Here is a 22147-nt window from a genome sequence, read left to right on the forward strand (position 1 = left end):
ATGTAATTTTTATTTTAAATATATATATATATATATATATATATACCTATATTTATTTCTATAGATATATAGGAATAGATATATATTTTACATTAACATTATTATATATATATATATATATATATATATATATATATAATACAAAATACATTTTTTTTCTATGTGAAGGACATTGGAATGTAAAATATGCGTAACATGCTTCGTTTTTCATGCTTTAGGTCTAATGCCGTAATGGGTTAGACTGAGCACATGAAGAATTAGTTATCTTAAAGGGCCATGATACCCAAATGTTGAAACACTTGGAAGTGATGCAGCATAGCTGTAAAAAGCTGACTAGAAAATATCACCTGAACATCTCTATGTAAAAAAGAAAGCTATTTTACCTAAAAAAATTATCAGTAGCCACATCCCATTGTAAAGGACTTCTAAGCAGCAAATCAGTATGTCTGTCCCGGGACAGCTAAGGGAGTGAGCTTTCATGCACACTCATCTAATTTCCCTATTCAGTTTAAGGAAGTTTACTGTGAAATCTCATGAGATCACAGTAAAAGAGTTCATGACCTCAGCACTGTTGATGCTGATTGGCCGCTGTTCATTTCTTCATTTTTTTTTACCTGCAGCTGAATTATAACTTTTTACACAGAACTTACTCTGCTGAGCTGAAGAAATTGTGAGGTAAAATATCTTCCCTTTTCTACATAGTGTCAGGGTGCCAGGAATCAGACTGAGACGAGAAGTGCAAAAATAATCACACCTTTATTAATAGCAAAAAATAATAAAAAGTCCACAAGTCAAATAACAAGCCAGGAATCAAAACCAGAGCTGGTAGTCAGACGAGCCGGAATCATGAACAAGGAAAACAGCAGAGTCAGGAACAAGCCAGGGATCCTGAACCAGGAAGGACGTCAGGCAATACACAGGAACTCTCACAAACAGGTCTGAGACAATGCAAAGGCAAAGCATACTGAACAGAGGCCCTTTAAATAATAAGTGATGACATCACAATTCTGAGACTGCATCCTGTCTCACATGGATGATGCACACCAGTCTGGCCATAAAAGGAAGTGCAGGAAATGAGCAGCATCCCCCACAATGCACCAAGTCAGGAAGAGAGGTGAGTAAAATGGCTGCCACCAGCACATGGCAAACACAACAGGGAAAAAACCCTGACACATAGAGATGCTCAGGTGATATTTTCCTGTCAGCTTTTTACAGTTATACTGCATCAGTTTCAAGTGATTTAGCATATTAGTATTATGTCCCTTTAAGGCGCTTTATGTAAAATACTAAACATAAAATATTCAAAAATATTAAAATTATAGATACTGTAAAATAAATATATATGTATTATGTGGATTATTTAGACTATTTTAGTACATATATAGTAATTATTTACAATTTTTATTAATATTTTTCAATATATTTAATAAATAGATAACATCATTTTTCATTTTTTGATTATAATGTTCCTTTAAATATCCTTTAAAAATGGGTTTTATGTAATTTTTCCTTTTATGTAGATGGGCAAAGTAAACACAATACTGTTTGTAAGCTTTTTGTTTTTTAATGCTTGTATCTCTGTTAATTTGCATTAGTTGAAAAGGAACAAAATAATAGTCAATGGACTGCTTTAATTTTTGTAATAAGTGAATTCCCTACGGTTATATTTATATACTTGTTACCTTTGTGATTACCTTGTATCTATGCCTCAGCAGACTGCACCCATATTTTAGTTCTTTTGACAGACTTGCATTTTAGCCAATCAGTGCCCTCTCATAAGTAAGTTCAAGGGCGTGAGCACAATGTTATTTATGTCACACATGCTGTCTAGCTGTGAAAAACTATCAAAATGCACTGAGATAAGAGGTAGCCTTCAAGGTCTTAGAAATTAGCATATGAGCCTACCTAGGTTTAGCTTTCAACAAAGAATACCAAGAGAACAAAGCAAATTTGATGATAAAAGTAAAATGTCAAGTTGTTTAAAAATTGCATGCCCTATCTGAATCATGAAAGTTTAATTCTGACTCAACTGTCCCTTTAACAGAGGGAGACCTAAACCATACATTTTATCTCGTCTCCCTCCCCAAAGTCGTTGATTTTAGTCCAGTTTCTCAAAAAGGAGTAATTATTTATGAGAGTGGTATGTTTCACTAATTTATACGGTACAAATTTATGTATTCAATATCACTGGATCAATACATTGTATTGGATGAAAACATAAAAATGTAGGTTTATGGATTCAGCAAAAAAAAGTAAATCTATAATTTACTGGATCTAGAAACATGCACATGCCGCAGAAAAATCCTAGATTCAGCAGCTTGTTGTGTTGAACTGGAGCCCCAAGTGTAATAATGTTTACATTTCATGACTAGTATTTTTTACACAGTGTGAGTGTTTTATTATTTCACTTTCATTTGTATCCCACCAGGCTTTTCCCCTGCTTCTGTACTTTGTTTTTTTTACAAATAGGGTCAGAACAATAGAGGCAATAACAGCAGAGCTAATAAAGCACCCCACTCTCTAATACTGCACCCCCATTGTCTGAGTCTCCCTGTTGCAGTCCCTTCTCGCCTAGCCATGTCCCAGACTGTCCAGCTCCGCCAATGGCACACTCATCCTACCCACAAAACACATGTGACTCCACCTCCACTAGAATGACTCCACCCACAAAACACATGTGACTCCACCTCCACTAGAATGACTCCACCCACAACATGTGACTCCATCTCCACTAGAATGACTCCACCCACAACAACATGTGACTCCATCGCTACTAGAATGACCCCTCCTACAAAACACATCCAAATCCTCCCATGGGTCTCCTTTATTCCAGCCTCTTGTCACTTTTACACCCTATCTATCAAGCTCCGAATGTAGCTTGAAGCCCCGTGTTTCTGGCGAGCCTGCAGGCTCGCCAGAAACAGCATTTATGAAGCAGCGGTCACAAAGACTGCTGCTCCATAACCTGTCCGCCTGCTCTGAGCAGGCGGACAGACATCGCCGGAAATCAACCCGATCGAGTACGATCGGGTTGATTGACACCCCCCTGCTGGCGGCCCATTGGCCGCGAGTCTGCAGGGGGCGGCGTTACACCAGCAGCTCTTGTGAGCTGCTGGTGCAATGCTGAATACGGCGAGTGTATTGCTCGCCGTATTCAGCAAGGTCTGGCGGACCTGATCTGCACTGTCGGATCAGGTCCGCCAGACTTTCTTAAATAGTGGCCATAGTTTTTTAATATTATGTCACATTAGAAACAGAACATATGGGGCCCGATCCGATATGCAGCGTCGCCCGCAAAAGCCGGCGACGCCAAATTTTGCGCAGGTTTGGTATCCTATATACGGCGTAACCTAGAAGTTACGCTTGTATATTTCTGCCTTCGGCCGTTGTTTTTTGGCCCATAGACAGGTATACCAAACCCGCGCAGTTTGGTATCCAATATACAGCGAAAATGGAGAAATCTTACTCCATTTTCACCTCGCCACAAAATGCAGGCGTAGTAAGCCTTACGCTGAGTATTGGAGCCCCGTAACTCCCTAAACTACCTGCAAAATAAAACCTAACACCTAACGCATGCGCAATGTCTATCTACCTGTCAACCACAATCCCCCGCCGCAATCCCTAATAAAGTGCTTAACCCCTAAACCGTCGCTCCCGGACCCCGCCGCCACCTACATTAAATGTCTAACCCCCTAATGTGATCCCCCTACCCCGCCGCCAACTATATTATATATCTAACCCCCTAATGTGAGCCCTTTACACCGCCGCCACCTCTGTTAAAATTATTAACCCCTAATCTAATCCCCCTACACCGCCGCCACCTATAATAAATGTATTATCCCCTAAAATACTAAAGTGTCCCTACACTGCATTGCCCCAAAGTAATCAGCTCTATTACCAGCCCTTAAAAGGGCCTTTTGCGGGGCATTGCCCCAAAGTAATCAGCTCTTTTACCTGTAATCTGACCCCCCTACACCGCCACCACCTATATTAAATATATTAACGCCTAATCTAATCCCCCTACACCGCCGTCACCTATATTAAATATATTAACCCCTAATCTGACCCCCCTACACCGCCGCAACCTATATTAACTATATTAACCCTAATTATATTAGGGTTAATATAGTTAATATAGTTATTATATTATATATATTAACCCTATCTAACCCTAACACCCCTAACTTAATTATTATTGCAATAAATCTAAATAATATTAATATTATTAACTAAAATATTCCTATTTAAAACTAAATACTTACCGTATTTTTCGCTCCATAAGACGCACCTGACCATAAGACGCACCTATTTTTTAGAAGAGGAAAACAAGAAAAAAAATATATATAATATAATTTCTATTTCCTGATGCCTGATGTGGCAAGGGGAGGGGGCTAACCCTAACCCCTCAACCCTAACCCTTAACCCTAACAAGGGGCATATTTAGGTTTTGTGCTGCCCTAGGCATTTAAGATTCTGCTGCCCCCCCCCCCCATGTTTTTAGGCCTTTTTTCACATTAATATTTTTTTGGGTCAAGGTGTAAATTTATTATTGTTTTTATTTTATTCATAAACAAAGTAAATGTAAAGGGAAAAAAGGAAGGGAGGGAGATAAGGGAGGGAGATAAGGGATGGAGATAAGGAAGGGAGAAAGAGAAGGAAGGGAAGGAGGGAGAAGAGGGGAGGAGTGAGAGGAGAGGAGAGAGGGAGAGAGAGGAGAGGGGAGGGAGAGAGAGGAGGGAGAGAGAGGAGAGGGAGAGAGAGGAGGGAGAGAGAGGAGAGAGGAGGGAAGGAGGGAGAGGAAGGAGGAAGAGGGGAGGGAGAGAGGAAGGAGGGAGAGAGGAAGGAGGGAGAGAGGAGGGAGGGAGAGAGGAGGGAGGGAGAGAGGAGGGAGGGAGAGAGGAGGGAGGGAGAGAGGAGGGAGGGAGAGAGGGAGGAGGGAGAGAGGAGGGAGGGAGAGAGGAGGGAGGGAGAGAGGAGGGAGGGAGAGAGAGAGGAGGGAGGAGAGAGGAAGGAGGGAGGGAGAGGAAAGGAGGGAGAGGAAGGAGGGAGGGAGAGGAAGGAGGGAGGGAGAGGAAGGAGGGAGGGAGAGGAAGGAGGGAGAGGAGGGAGGAAGGAGGAAGGGAGAGGAAGGAAGGAGGGAGAGGAAGGAGCCAGGGAAGGAGAGATAAATACAATAACCAGTGCAGGGACACAGCCTATTTTTAATTACTAATAAAGAGAAAGAGTAAGGGTCCCATCTTGCTGCAGTCCTGCTTCCCCTCAGCATTGTCTGCTTACTGGACTGGTAGTGTGACACTGTGCCTATTGGCACAGCACGAGAAAAAGAGCCAGTCTCAGATCAGTGTACTCTCTGTCTGTAATCAAACTGTAAGCTGCAGCAGTGCACCACCATAAGAAAAGAATGAGTGGCTCCCGGTCCCGCCTCCAGCAAAGGGAAGAAGAATCATCAAACTATATAAAGTTAAAAAGAAGCGTTTATTCAAGTACAGTCTGTACTTGAATAAACGCTTCCTTTTAACTTTATATACCGGTAGTTTCTTCCCTTTGCTGGAGGCGGGACCGGGAGCCACTCATTTTTTTCTTATGGTGGTGCACTGCTGCGGCTTACAGATTACAGAGAGAGTAGTTACCGGTAGTTACAGTACATACACTGACCGGCTCTTTTTCTCGCACTGTGCCGATAGTAGGCACATTGTCACACTACCATGCCAGTAAGCAGAGAATGCTGAGGGGAAGGACTGCAGCCAGCAAGATGGGACCCTCACCCTGCGCCTGGTCACTGGTGATATAAAGTTAAAAATGAAGCGTTTATTCAAGTACAGTCTGTACTTGAATAAACGCTTCATTTTAACTTTATATACCGTAGTTTCTCACTTCTTGCTGGAGGCGGGACCGGGAGCCTTCTGACTGCATCCATTAATCTGCGGCTTACGTTACAATTTGAGTACACGGATGTTGAGCCAGCCAAATCTAGGGTAGTGTGGTGTTTATGCTGCAGCATGTAGTCGGTTTTTACTACTATTACCCAGCTCATTACTGAGTTCTGTCATACCGGATACTCAGTGAGTGCTAAAGTAATTCAAGACTGCATGCAATAGTAGTTTCTTCCTGGCTGTATCAGTGTTACATTACAATGGAGTACCTTCTACAAATGAAATTGGGCTGCCTTTTTAGTTTGTTAATCCTCACACTCCTTTTTGCGTTGTTTCCGTCCAGAGTAAAATGCTTTCGAAATTCCGTTGGTGCAGGTGACGACTCGTCACTGATTTTGGCTCCATTTATAATTCTGCATGCTGGTAACTGTAGATGCTTGCTATGCAGAAGCTACCGGTATATATTTTCAATATATAGACGCTTGGCCAGGGGTTTAATTGTATGCACAGTAGCGCCTCTCTCTCTCCTGCTTGTGTGTCCGCTTCAATTTATGTTTATGGGTTATTATGGCTATGCAAAATCATCACGAGAAATAGAGCCGGTGTCAGATAAGACTGATCTGACACCGGCTCTATTTCTCGTGATGATTTTGCATAGCCATAATAACCCATAAACATAAATTGAAGCGGACACACAAGCAGGAGAGAGAGAGGCGCTACTGTGCATACAATTAAACCCCTGGCCAAGCGTCTATATATTGAAAATATATACCGGTAGCTTCTGCATAGCAAGCATCTACAGTTACCAGCATGCAGAATTATAAATGGAGCCAATAGTTTGCTGGGCAGTATGGCGGTATGAAAATAAAAGCTAATGCCAGCAATAAAGTTCCCAAATAGAGTGTGTGCGTCTGTTCAATAAACTACTCACTCACTGTCTCACTCCATATGCTGCCGACTCAAGCACTCTGATGTACTTCTTCCATAGCCTCATGCATTAGTGCACCGTGGACAGTTTTTTCCATCTGCTCTAAGCGCGAGCGGCATCCACTGCTGGATGCACTGCTATAACTGCCTCCAAAAAGTGCCGCCCCCCAAAATTTGCCGCCCTAGGTCAAGCACAGGGCCTGCATTCGCTCCATAAGACGCACAGACATTTTCCCTTACTTTTGAGGGGGGAAAAAGTGCGTCTTATGGAGCGAAAAATACGGTACCTATAAAATAAACCCTAAGATAGCTACAATATAATTAATAATTACATTGTAGCTATTTTAGGGTTTATATTTATTTTACAGGTAACTTGGTATTTATTTTAACTAGGTACAATAGCTATTAAATAGTTAATAACTATTTAATAGCTACCTAGTTAAAATAATTACCAATTTACCTGTAAAATAAATCCTAACCTAAGTTACAAATACACCTACACTATCAATAAATTAATTAAATAAACTACAATTATCTAAACTAAAATATAATTAAATACACTAAACTAAATTACAAAAAAAACACTAAATTACAAAAAATAAAAAAAGATTACAAGAATTTTAAGCTAATTACACCTAATCTAAGCCCCCTAATAAAATAACAAAGCCCCCCAAAATAAAAAAATGTCCCTACCCTAAACTAAATTACAAAAAGTAATCAGATCTATTACCAGCCCTTAAAAGGGCCTTTTGTGGGGCATTGCCCCAAAGTAATCAGCTCTTTTACCTGTGGAAAAAAAGAACACCCCTACTCTAAAACCCACCCTATCCCCCCTTAAAAAAACCTAAGTCTAACCCCCAAGTGGTCTTTACCTGTCCTGAAGACCGGCGGAGAAGGTCCTGTTCCAGGCGGAGAAGTCTTCTTCCAGGCGGTGACCTCTTCTTCTTCCAGGAAACAGCCGGCGCGGAGCGGAGGAGTTGAAGACCGATGACCGCAGAGCTGAAGACCATCCTCTCTAGAACTGAAGACCGGCGACGCTGGAACTGAAGACCGGAGCCATGGAGCGTGGAGGATCCTCTTCATATGATCGCCGCCGTACACTGAATAGGAATTCAAGGTATGCGATTAAATATGGTGTCCCTTGAATTCCTATTGGCTGATTTGAGCCTTCAAATTCAAATCAGCCAATCAGATGAGAGCTACTTTAATTCTATTGGCTGATTTGAATAGCCAATAGAATAAGAGCTACTGTAATTCTATTGGCTATTCTAATCCCCTATTCTAATGTGGTGCGGAAGTTAAACAGTTAACCCTGTGGCTCGCACCACATAAATAGTCTGGGTATCTACAGAGACCCTAATCTATGAGTAAGCGCCTGTAGGGGGCGCAAAACGCATCAGATTGCATAGCATGTGTTTTACCTGCCATGTCTGCACACCTTTTAATCTTGTTCAATAAATTTAGATTTTTTTATCCGGAGTCTTGGGATTAGTGCCTGCCGTCCGTTTCTGTTGTTCCTGCATCACACAGCGGTCTGATCCACCGCACAGGCTATGGCTCTCCGGGCACTATTTTGGGGAACTACTTTGAATTTGCCGACCGCTACCTGGTAGCTTTTAGTGTCGGGACACTGTCACTTCTGGTTTGCTGGTGCTGTCTGCTGGCTGCGTCTCCATGCTTCTTTCTCCACTGTAAGGGTCAGATTAGGGGGTAGTACATATAATGTAGGTGGCGGCGGGGTAGGGGGCTCACATTAGGGGTTAATATAGATAAAATAGGTGGCGGCGGTGTAGGGGGATCATATTAGGGGGAAATATAGTTAATGTAGCTGGCGGCGGGGTCCGGGAGTGGCGGTTTAGGGGTTAATATATTTATTGTTAGGAGTGAGAGGGGGGGTTGCGGATAGAGGGGTATACGTGTCGGGCTATGTTTGGGAGGCGTGTTAGACAGTAATGGGAGATTTAGTAGTTTAGTCCGTTTTTTTATGCAGCGGCAGTTTCTAAAGTGCCGTAAGTCACTGGCGACTCCAGAAATTTGTACTTACACAGATTTCTGGACATCGCTAGTTTGTCAGACTTACGGCACTTTAGCAACTGCCGGCGCCGTATATGTGATAGCTCGATGTGTGAGCTGAAACTACGGGCGGCGCAGGTTTCCACGCTTGTGCTGAAACCTGCGCCGTATATCGGATCGGGCCCATGATGAGGGAATATATATACATGTTACCACATTTATGCATTTAACTTAATCACATACACAACTTACTATGCTTAATTGGGGCATACTTGGGTTTAAAACACTCTACCTGACACATTTCACTGGGGCATATCTTTCATATGATATTTCACTAAGGCCCAATATCTGGCTCAAAGCTCTTTGACACATTTTCATGGTTATACCCTTTAACTTGCGCTTTCCCTGTGACAAACTTTATATCAGATGTTCTCAGCAAAAGTCCTCTAATGTCACCAACTGGGTTTCCATACCTTCGTACAGGTGAGCGATTCGTGAATAAAGTCTAAAAAAACGGGGCATTCCCTCCTTGTCATTTTTTTCACTAACATGTAACCTGAAACCCTTCTAGCTATGCCTCATCATATTCAGTTGTACAGGTGTTGGTATATAACATATCATATGCAATAGGGAACCTATGTTACTGGCAAGATTTCTCTGTTCTTCACAATTCAAGGCTATTATAGCACTAATATGTAAATATCATGTTGTTCAATGCATCTAAGCATTCCCCAAAATATTATCTCCAGTCTTTTGCATATTTTGGCTCAGTAGCTGCCTGCCAGGAGGTGTTTCCATCCCATTCCAACCCCCCCTTGCTATATACAGACAGGTGCAGGCCACTCTGTGGTCTTTGACACTGCACAATGGATCTGTTATTTCTACTTTTACTCATCATTCTAATAAAGATGCGTGCTGGGAATTCACATCAGGTAAGGACCTTCTTGCAATAAACATGAAGAAAAGGTGCTGGTTCAATTAGGAAAACCTGTGTAATGTCATTTGTTCATCGTGGAATGATGTTACTCCAAGCTAAGAGCAAAAGCAAATTAAACATGTTTTGTATTTCAGATTTCCCAGGAAAATGGTCAGGGATTTGGTGAGTGATGCTTTCTCCTATATGAGAAACTGGTTTTCCTGAAAAACTTAGTGTAAACTTTCATATTTTTCTTGTAACAGATCACAGAAATCGCAGTGCTGATGTGTTCAGTGGCATCCTGACTACAAACCAAGGTATTTTTAAGATCTGAACAAGATAGGGTCTCTGAGTCTACTTGGATAGGAAAGTGGTTCCCTCAGTCTGCCAGTAACACACATAGGAAATGGGCTCGCTCAGTGTCACACACAGATCAGAGGGCTTGCTCAGTCTGTCAGTGTCACACACACAGGAGATGGGCTTCCTCAGTGCCACACTCATAAATCAGAGGGCTCCCTCAGTCTGTCAGTGTCACACACATAAACACACACACGAGAGGGGCTCTCTCAGTCTGCCAGTGTCACACACATAAACACACACACACAGAAGATGGTCTCCCTCAGTGTCACCCACAGATCAGAGGGCTAGTTCAAGTCTGTCAATGTCACACACACAGGAGATGGGCTTCCTCAGTGTCACAAACATAACTCAGAGGACTCGCTCAGTCAGTGTCACATACACAGGAGAGGGGCTCCCTCAGTCTGTCAGTGTCACACATACACAAGAGAGGGGCTCCCTCAGTCTGTCAGTGTCACACACAGTAGAGTTGCTCTCTCAGTCTGTCAGTCTCACACACACACAGGAGAGGGGTTCCCTAAGTCTGTCAGTGTCACACACACACACAGGAGATGGGCTCCCTTAGTCTGTCAGTGTCACACACACACAGGAGAGGGGCTCCCTTAGTCTGTCAGTGTCACACACACACAGGAGAGGGGCTCCCTTAGTCTGTCAGTGTCACACACACACAGGAGATGGGCTCCCTTAGTCTGTCAGTGTCACACACACACAGGAGATGGGCTCCCTTAGTCTGTCAGTGTTACACACACACACACAGGAGATGGGCTCCCTTAGTCTGTCAGTGTTACACACACACACACAGGAGATGGGCTCCCTTAGTCTGTCAGTGTTACACACACACACACAGGAGATTGGCTCACTTAGTCTGTCAGTGTCACACACACACACACAGGAGATGGGCTCCCTTAGTCTGTCAGTGTTACACACACACACACAGGAGATGGGCTCCCTTAGTCTGTCAGTGTTACACACACACACACAGGAGATGGGCTCCCTTAGTCTGTCAGTGTCACACACACACAGGAGATGGGCTCCCTTAGTCTGTCAGTGTTACACACACACACACAGGAGAGGGGCTCCCTCAGTTTGTCAGTCTCACACACACACACACAGGAGATGGGCTCCCTTAGTCTGTCAGTGTTACACACACACACACAGGAGATGGGCTCCCTTAGTCTGTCAGTGTTACACACACACACACACAGGAGAGGGGCTCTCTCAGTTTGTCAGTCTCACACACACACACAGGAGAGGGGCTCCCTCAGTCTGTCAGTGTCACACACACACACACAGGAGAGGGGCTCCCTCAGTTTGTCAGTGTCACACACACACACAGGAGAGGGGCTCCCTCAGTCTGTCAGTGTCACACACACACACACAGGAGAGGGGCTCCCTCAGTCTGTCAGTGTCACACACACACAGGAGATGGGCTCCCTCAGTCTGTCAGTGTCACACACACACACAGGAGAGGGGCTCCCTCAGTCTGTCAGTGTCACACACACACACACAGGAGAGGGGCTCTCTCAGTCTGTCAGTGTCACACACACACACAGGAGAGGGGCTCCCTCAGTCTGTCAGTGTCACACACACACACAGGAGAGGGGCTCCCTCAGTCTGTCAGTGTCACACACACACACAGGAGATGGGCTCCCTTAGTCTGTCAGTGTTACACACACACACACAGGAGAGGGGCTCCCTCAGTCTGTCAGTGTCACACACACACACAGGAGAGGGGCTCCCTCAGTCTGTCAGTGTCACACACACACAGGAGAGGGGCTCCCTCAGTCTGTCAGTGTCACACACACACAGGAGAGGGGCTCCCTCAGTCTGTCAGTGTCACACACACACAGGAGAGGGGCTCTCTCAGTCTGTCAGTCTCACACACACACAGGAGAGGGGCTCCCTCAGTTTGTCAGTGTCTCACACACGGGAGAGGGGTTCCCTAAGTCTGTCAGTGTCACACACACACACACACACAGGAGAGGGGCTCTCTCAGTCTGTCAGTGTCACATACGCACACACAGGAGAGGGGCTCCCTCAGTCTGTCAGTGTCACACACACATACACAGGAGAGGGGCTCCCTCAGTCTGTCAGTGTCACACATACACAGGAGAGGGGCTCCCTCAGTCTGTCAGTGTCACACACAGGAGAGGGGCTCCCTCAGTTTGTCAGTGTCTCACACACGGGAGAGGGGTTCCCTAAGTCTGTCAGTGTCACACACACACACACAGGAGAGGGGCTCTCTCAGTCTGTCAGTGTCACACACACACACAGGAGAGGGGCTCCCTCAGTCTGTCAGTGTCACACACACACAGGAGAGGGGCTCCCTCAGTCTGTCAGTGTCATACACACACACACAGGAGAGGGGCTCTCTCAGTCTGTCAGTGTCATACACACACAGGAGAGGGGCTCTCTCAGTTTATCAGTGTCACACACACACAGGAGATGGGCTTCCTTAGTCTGTCAGTGTCACACACACACAGGAGAGGGGCTCCCTCAGTCTGTCAGTGTCATACACACACACACAGGAGAGGAGCTCTCTCAGTCTGTCAGTGTCATACAGACACAGGAGAGGGGCTCTCTCAGTCTGTCAGTGTCACACACACACACAGGAGAGGGGCTCCCTCAGTCTGTCAGTGTCACCCACACACAGAGGAGAGGGGCTCTCTCAGTCTGTCAGTGTCATACACACACACACACAGGAGAGGGGCTCTCTCAGTCTGTCAGTGTCACACACACACAGGAGAGGGGCTCCCTCAGTCTGTCAGTGTCACACACACACAGGAGATGGGCTCCCTTAGTCTGTCAGTGTCACACACACACAGGAGAGGGGCTCTCTCAGTCTGTCGGTGTCATACACACACAGGAGAGGGGCTCTCTCAGCTTATCAGTGTCACACACACACAGGAGATGGGCTTCCTTAGTCTGTCAGTGTCACACACACACAAGAGGGGCTCCCTCAGTCTGTCAGTGTCATACAGACACAGGAGAGGGGCTCTCTCAGTTTATCAGTGTCACACACACACAGGAGAGGGGCTCTCTCAGTCTGTCAGCGTCACACACACACAGGAGAGGGGCTCTCTCAGTCTGTCAGTGTCACACACACAAGAGAGGGGCTCCCTCAGTCTGTCAGTGTCACACATACACAGGAGAGGGGCTCTCTCAGTCTGTCAGCGTCACACACACAAGAGAGGGGCTCCCTCAGTCTGTCAGTGTCACACACACACAAACAAGAGAGGGGCTCCCTCAGACTGTCAGTGTCATACACACACAGGAGAGGGGCTCTCTCAGTTTATTAGTGTCACACACAAACAGGAGAGGGGCTCTCTCAGTCTGTCAGTGTCACACACACACAGGAGAGGGGCTCTCTCAGTCTGTCAGTGTCACACACACACAGGAGAGGGGCTCCCTCAGTCTGTCAGTGTCACACACACAAAAGAGAGGGGCTCTCTCCGTCTGTCAGTGTCACACACACAAAAGAGAGGGGCTCTCTCCGTCTGTCAGTGTCACACACACACACAGGAGAGGGGCTCTCTCAGTCTGTCAGTATAACACACACAGGAGAGGGGCTCCCTCAGTTTGTTAGTGTCACACACACACACACTCACACAGGAGAGGGGCTCTCTCAGTCTGTCAGTGTCACATACACAGGAGAGAAGCTCTCTCTGTCTGTCAGTGTCACATACACACAAGAGAGGCTCCCTCAGTTTGTCAGTGTCACACACACACATACACATAGGAGAGGGGCTACCTCAGTTTGTCAGTGTCACACACACACATACACATAGGAGAGGGGCTACCTCAGTCTGTCAGTGTCACACACACACAGGAGAGGGGCTCTCTCAGTTTATTAGTGTCACACACACACACAGGAGAGGGGCTCTCTGTCTGTCAGCATCACACACACAGGAGAGAGGCTCTCTCAGTCTGTCAGTGTCACACACACACAGGAGAGGGGCTCTCTCAGTCTGTCAGTGTCACACACACAGGAGATAGGCTCCCTTAGTCTGTCAGTGTCACATACACAGGAGAGGAGCTCTCTCAGTCTGTCAGTGTCACATACACACAGGAGAGGGGCTCCCTCAGTCTGTCAGTGTCACACACACACACACACAGGAGAGAGGCTCTCTCAGTCTGTCAGCGTCACACACACAGGAGAGGGGTTCACTCAGTCTGTCAGTGTCATACACACATATGAGAGGGGCTCCGTAAGTCTGTCGATGTCACACACACAGTAGAGGGGCTCCCTCAGTCTGTCAGTGTCACACATACACACATACACACACACACAAAAGGGACTCCCTCAGTCTGTCAGTGTCTCTCAAACACACACACGCACACAAGAGTGGCTCCCTCAGTCAGTCAGTATCACACACACACACACACACACAGGAGAGGGGCTCTCTCAGTCTGTCAGTGTCACACACACACAAGAGGGGCTCCCTCAGTCTGTCAGTGTCATACACACACAGGAGAGGGGCTCTCTCAGTTTATTAGTGTCACACACACAAAAGAGAGGGGCTCCCTCAGTCTGTCAGTGCCACACACACACACAGGAGAGAGGCTCTCTCAGTCTGTCAGTGTCACACACACAGGAGAGGGGCTCTCTCAGTCTGTCAGTATAACACACACAGGAGAGGGGCTCCCTCAGTTTGTCAGTGTCTCTCACACACACTCACACAGGAGAGGGGCTCTCTCAGTCTGTCAGTGAAACATACACACAAGAGAGGCTCCCTCAGTTTGTCAGTGTCACACACACACATACACATAGGAGAGGGGCTCCCTCAGTCTGTCAGTGTCACACACACACAGGAGGGGGGCTACCTTAGTCTGTCAGTGTCACATACACAGGAGAGGAGCTCTCTGTCTGTCAGTGTCACATACACAGGAGAGGGGCTCTCTCAGTCTGTCAGTGTCACATACACAGGAGAGGGGCTCTCTCAGTCTGTCAGTGTCATACACACACACACAGGAGAGGGGCTCTCTCAGTCTGTCAGTGTCACATACACACAGGAGAGGGGCTCCCTCAGTCTGTCAGTGTCATACACACACACACAGGAGAGGGTCTCTCTCAGTCTGTCAGTGTCACACACACACACACACAGGAGAGGGGCTCCCTCAGTCTGTCAGTGTCATACACACACACACAGGAGAGGGTCTCTCTGTCTGTCAGTGTCACACACACACACAGGAGAGGGTCTCTCTGTCTGTCAGTGTCACATACACACAGGAGAGGGGCTCCCTCAGTCTGTCAGTGTCACACACACACAGGAGAGGGGCTCCCTCAGTCTGTCAGTGTCACACACACAGGAGAGGGTCTCTCTCAGTCTGTCAGTGTCATACACACACAGGAGAGGGTCTCTCTCAGTCTGTCAGTGTCACACACACAGGAGAGGGTCTCTCTCAGTCTGTCAGTGTCATACACACACAGGAGAGGGGCTCTCTCAGTTTATCAGTGTCACACACACACACAGGAGGGAGGTTCTCTAAGTCTGTCAGTGTCACACACACACATATGAGAGGGGCTCCCTAAGTCTGTCGGTGTCACACACAGGAGAGGGGCTCCCTCAGTCTGTCATTGTCACACACACACACACACACACAGGAGAGGGGCTCCCTCAGTCGCTCAGTGTCACACAAACACACACACACACACACACAAGAGAGACTCCCTCAGTCTGTCAGTGTCTCTCTCTCACACACACACACAAGAGTGGCTCCCTCAGCCTGTCAGTATAACACACACAGGAGAGGGGCTCCCTCAGTTTGTCAGTGTCTCACACACTCACACAGGAGAGGGGCTCTCTCAGTCTGTCAGTGTCACACACACTCACACAGGAGAGGGGCTCTCTCAGTCTGTCAGTGTCACACACACTCACACAGGAGAGGGGCTCCCTCAGTTTGTCAGTGTCTCACACACTCACACAGGAGAGGGGCTCTCTCAGTCTGTCAGTGTCACATACACACACACACACAGGAGGGGGGGCTTCCTCAGCCTGTCAGTGTCACACACAGGAGAGGAGCTCTCTCAGTCTGTCAGTGTCACACACACACAAGAGGGGCTCTCTCAGTTTATTAGTGTCACACACACAGGAGAGGGGCTCTCTCAGTCTGTCAGCGTCACACACACAGGAAAGGGGCTCTCTCAGTCTGTCAGTGTCACACACACACAGGAGAGGGGCTCTCTCAGTTTGTCAGTGTCACATACACAAAAGAGATGGGCTCCCTCAGTCTGTCAGTGTCACACACACACAGGAGAGAGGCTCTCTCCGTCTGTCAGTGTCACACACACAGGAGAGGGGCTCTCTCAGTCTGTCAGTATAACACACACAGGAGAGGGGCTCCCTCAGTTTGTCAGCGTCTCTCTCTCTCTCACACACACACACACACACACACAAGAGAGGGGCTCCCTTAGTCTGTCAGTGTCACACACACACACACACTCACACAGGAGAGGGGCTCTCTCAGTCTGTCAGTGTCACATGCACAGGAGAGAAGCTCTCTGTCTGTCAGTGTCACATACACACAAGAGAGGCTCCCTCAGTTTGTCAGTGTCACACACATACACACACACACATACACATAGGAGAGGGGCTCCCTCAGTCTGTCAGTGTCACACACACAGGAGGGGGGGCTTCCTCAGCCTGTCAGTGTTACACACAGGAGGGGAGCTCTCTCAGTCTGTCAGTGTCACACACATGGGCTCCCTTAGTCTGTCAGTGTCACATACACAGGAGAGGAGCTCTCTCAGTCTGTCAGTGTCACACACACAGGAGAGGGGCTCCCTCAGTCTGTCAGTGTCATACACACACAGGAGAGGGGCTCTCTCAGTTTATCAGTGTCACACACACACAGGAGGGGGGTTCTATAAGTCTGTCAGCGTCACACACACACATATGAGAGGGGCTCCCTAAGTCTGTCGGTGCCACACACACAGGAGAGGGGCTCCCTCAGTCTGTCATTGTCTTACACACACACACACACACACACACACACACACACAGGAGAGGGGCTCCCTCAGTCGCTCAGTGTCACACAGACACACACACACACACACACACACACAAGAGGGACTCCCTCAGTCTGTCAGTGTCATATACATACACATACACAAGGGCTCCCTCAGTCTGCCAGTGTCTCTCTCACACACACACACACACACACACACAAGAGTGGCTCCCTCAGCCTGTCAGTGTCACACACAGGAGAGGGGCTCTCTCAGTCTGTCAGTGTCACACACACACACACACACACAGGAGAGGGGCTCTCTCAGTTTGTCAGTGTCACATACACACAAGAGAGAGGCTCCCTCAGTCTGTCAGTGTCTCACACACACACACACACACACACACACACAAACACAGGAGAGGGGCTCCCTCAGTCTGTCATTGTCACACACACACACAGGAGAGAGGCTCCCTCAGTCTGTCAGTGTCACACACACACACAGGAGAGAGGCTCTCTCAGTCTGTCAGTGTCACACACACAGGAGAGGGGCTCCCTCAGTCTGTCAGTGTCACACACATACACACACACACACACAGGAGAGAGGCTCTCTCAGTCTGTCAGTGTCACACACACAGGAGAGGGGCTCTCTCAGTCTGTCAGTGTAGAGACAAGGATTGGTACAGTTTGTCAGTGTCTCACACACACACACACACAAGAGAGGGGCTCCCTCAGTCTGTCAGTGTCACACACACACAAGAGGGGCTCCCTCAGTCTGTCAGTGTCACACACACACACACACACACACACAGGAGAGAGGCTCTCTGTCTGTCAGTGTCACACACACACACACAGGAGAGGGGCTCTCTCAGTTTGTCAGTGTCACACACACACACAGGAGAGAGGCTCTCTCAGTCTGTCAGTGTCACACACACACACACACACACACACAGGAGAGAGGCTCTCTCAGTCTGTCAGTGTCACACACACACACACAGGAGAGGGTCTCTCTCAGTCTGTCAGTGTCATACACACACAGGAGAGGGGCTCCCTCAGTCTGTCAGTATAACACACACACACACAGGAGAGGGGCTCTCTCAGTCTGTCAGTGTCACACACACACACAGGAGAGGGGCTCCCTCAGTCTGTCAGTATAACACACACACACACACACACACAGGAGAGGGGCTCTCTCAGTCTGTCAGTGTCACACACACACACACACACAGGAGAGGGGCTCCCTCAGTCTGTCAGTGTCATACACACACACAGGAGAGGGGCTCTCTCAGTCTGTCAGTGTCACACACACACAGGAGAGGGGCTCCCTCAGTCTGTCAGTGTCATACACACACACACAGGAGAGGGGCTCTCTCAGTCTGTCAGTGTCACACACACACAGGAGAGGGGCTCCCTCAGTCTGTCAGTGTCATACACACACACACAGGAGAGGGGCTCTCTCAGTCTGTCAGTGTCACACACACAGGAGAGGGGCTCTCTCTCAGTCTGTCAGTGTCATACACACACAGGAGAGGGGCTCTCTCAGTCTGTCAGTGTCACACACACACACAGGAGAGGAGCTCCCTCAGTCTGTCAGTGTCACACCCACACACAGGAGAGGGGCTCTCTCAGTTTATCAGTGTCACACACACACACAGGAGAGGGGCTCTCTCAGTCTGTCAGTGTCACACACACACACTGGAGAGGGGCTCTCTGTCTGTCAGTGTCATACACACACACACAGGAGAGGGGCTCCCTCAGTCTGTCAGTGTCATACACACACACACAGGAGAGGGGCTCTCTCAGTCTGTCAGTGTCACACACACACACACAGGAGAGGGGCTCCCTCAGTCTGTCAGTATAACACACACACACACAGGAGAGGGGCTCTCTCATTCTGTCAGTGTCACACACACACAGGAGAGGGGCTCCCTCAGTCTGTCAGTGTCATACACACACACACAGGAGAGGGGCTCTCTCAATCTGTCAGTGTCACACACACACACACAGGAGAGGGGCTCCCTCAGTCTGTCAGTATAACACACACACACACAGGAGAGGGGCTCTCTCATTCTGTCAGTGTCACACACACACAGGAGAGGGGCTCCCTCAGTCTCAGTGTCATACACACACACACAGGAGAGGGGCTCTCTCAGTCTGTCAGTGTCACATACACAGGAGAGGGGCTCTCTCAGTCTGTCAGTGTCACACACACACAGGAGAGGGGCTCTCTCAGTCTGTCAGTATCACACACACACAGGAGAGGGGCTCTCTCAGTTTATCAGTGTCACACACACACACAGGAGATGGGCTTCCTTAGTCTGTCAGTGTCACATACACAGGAGAGGAGCTCTCTCAGTCTGTCAGTGTCACACACACACAAGAGGGGCTCCCTCAGTCTGTCAGTGTCATACAGACACAGGAGAGGGGCTCCCTCAGTCTGTCAGTGTCATACACACACACACAGGAGAGGGGCTCTCTCAGTCTGTCAGTATCACACACACACAGGAGAGGGGCTCTCTCAGTTTATCAGTGTCACACACACACACAGGAGAGGGGCTCTCTCAGTCTGTCAGCGTCACACACACAAGAGAGGGGCTCCCTCAGTCTGTCAGTGTCACACACACACACACACACACACACACACAAGAGAGGGGCTCCCTCAGTCTGTCAGTGTCACACACACACACACACACACAAGAGAGGGGCTCCCTCAGTCTGTCAGTGTCACACACACAGGAGATGGTCTCCCACAGTCTGTCAGTATCACACACACAGGAGAGGGGCTCTCTCAGTTTATTAGTGTCACACACACACAGGAGAGGGGCTCTCTCAGTCTGTCAGTGTCACACACACACAGGAGAGGGGCTCTCTCAGTCTGTCAGTGTCACACACACACAGGAGAGGGGCTCTCTCAGTCTGTCAGTGTCACACACACAGGAGATGGGCTCCCTTAGTCTGTCAGTGTCACATACACAGGAGAGGAGCTCTCTCAGTCTGTCAGTGTCACACACACACAGGAGAGGGGCTCTCTCAGTCTGTCAGTGTCACACACACACAGGAGAGGGGCTCTCTCAGTCTGTCAGTGTCACACACACAGGAGATGGGCTCCCTTAGTCTGTCAGTGTCACATACACAGGAGAGGAGCTCTCTCAGTCTGTCAGTGTCACATACACACAGGAGAGGGGCTCCCTCAGCCTGTCAGTGTCACACACACAGGAGAGGAGCTCCCTCAGTCTGTCAGTGTCACACACACACAGGAGAGGGACTCTCTCAGTCTGTCAGTGTCATACACACACAGGAGAGGGGCTCTCTCAGTTTATCAGTGTCACACACACACAGGAGATGGGCTTCCTTAGTCTGTCAGTGTCACATACACAGGAGAGGAGCTCTCTCAGTCTGTCAGTGTCACACACACACAAGAGGGGCTCCCTCAGTCTGTCAGTGTCATACAGACACAGGAGAGGGGCTCTCTCAGTTTATCAGTGTCACACACACACACAGGAGAGGGGCTCTCTCAGTCTGTCAGTGTCACACACACACACTGGAGAGGGGCTCTCTGTCAGTGTCATACACACACACACAGGAGAGGGGCTCCCTCAGTCTGTCAGTGTCATACACACACACACACAGGAGAGGGGCTCTCTCAGTCTGTCAGTGTCACACACACACACACAGGAGAGGGGCTCCCTCAGTCTGTCAGTGTCATACACACACACACAGGAGAGGGGCTCTCTCAGTCTGTCAGTGTCACACACACACACACACACAGGAGAGGGGCTCCCTCAGTCTGTCAGTGTCATACACACACACACAAGAGGGGCTCCCTCAGTCTGTCAGTGTCATGCAGACACAGGAGAGGGGCTCTCTCAGTTTATTAGTGTCACACACACACAGGAGAGGGGCTCTCTCAGTCTGTCAGCGTCACACACACAGGAGAGGGGCTCTCTCAGTTTGTCAGTGTCACATACACAAAAGAGAGGGGCTCCCTCAGTCTGTCAGTGTCACACACACACATACAGGAGAGGGGCTCCCTCAGTCTGTCAGTGTCACACACACACAGGAGAGAGGCTCTCTCCGTCTGTCAGTGTCACACACACAGGAGAGGGGCTCTCTCAGTCTGTCAGTATAACACACACAGGAGAGGGGCTCCCTCAGTTTGTTAGTGTCACACACACACACACACTCACACAGGAGAGGGGCTCTCTCAGTCTGTCAGTGTCACATACACAGGAGAGAAGCTCTCTCAGTCTGTCAGTGTCACATACACACAAGAGAGGCTCCCTCAGTTTGTCAGTGTCACACACACACACATACACATAGGAGAGGGGCTACCTCAGTCTGTCAGTGTCACACACACAGGAGGGGGGCTTCCTCAGCCTGTCAGTGTCACACACAGGAGAGGAGCTCTCTCAGTCTGTCAGTGTCACACACACACAAGAGGGGCTCCCTCAGTCTGTCAGTGTCATACACACACAGGAGTGTGGCTCTCTCAGTTTATTAGTGTCACACACACACAGGAGAGGGGCTCTCTCAGTTTATTAGTGTCACACACACACAGGAGAGGGGCTCTCTCAGTCTGTCAGCATCACACACACAGGAGAGGGGCTCTCTCAGTCTGTCAGTGTCACACACACAGGAGATGGGCTCCCTTAGTCTGTCAGTGTCACATACACAGGAGAGGAGCTCTCTCAGTCTATCAGTGTCACATACACACAGGAGAGGGGCTCTCTCAGTCTGTCAGTGTCACACACACACACAAGAGGGGCTCCCTCAGTCTGTCAGTGTCATACAGACACAGGAGAGGGGGGCTCCCTCAGCCTGTCAGTGTCACACACAGGAGAGGGGCTCTCTGTCTGTCAGTGTCACACACACACAGGAGAGGGGCTCTCTCAGTCTGTCAGTGTCATACACACACAGGAGAGGGGCTCTCTCAGTTTATCAGTGTCACACACACACAGGAGATGGGCTTCCTTAGTCTGTCAGTGTCACATACACAGGAGAGGAGCTCTCTCAGTCTGTCATACAGACACAGGAGAGGGGCTCTCTCAGTTTATCAGTGTCACACACAGGAGAGGGGCTCTCTCAGTCTGTCAGTGTCACACACACACACACTGGA

The 22147-nt window shown here is 48.4% G+C and overlaps 1 protein-coding gene across 1 annotated transcript in view; it reads left to right on the forward strand.

Annotated features, from left to right (window-relative positions):
* Positions 1–22147, forward strand: part of LOC128666004 (embryonic protein UVS.2) — a 164275-nt gene that overhangs the window by 13637 nt on the left and 128491 nt on the right. Inside the window, exons 2-3 of the mRNA XM_053720346.1 lie at positions 9885–9912; positions 9993–10046. The gene's annotated coding sequence lies outside the window, so the exon portion shown is untranslated. The remainder of the gene's footprint in view (positions 1–9884; positions 9913–9992; positions 10047–22147) is intronic.

This window comes from Bombina bombina, chromosome 7, assembly GCF_027579735.1.
Source record: "Bombina bombina isolate aBomBom1 chromosome 7, aBomBom1.pri, whole genome shotgun sequence".
Lineage (NCBI taxonomy): Eukaryota > Metazoa > Chordata > Amphibia > Anura > Bombinatoridae > Bombina > Bombina bombina.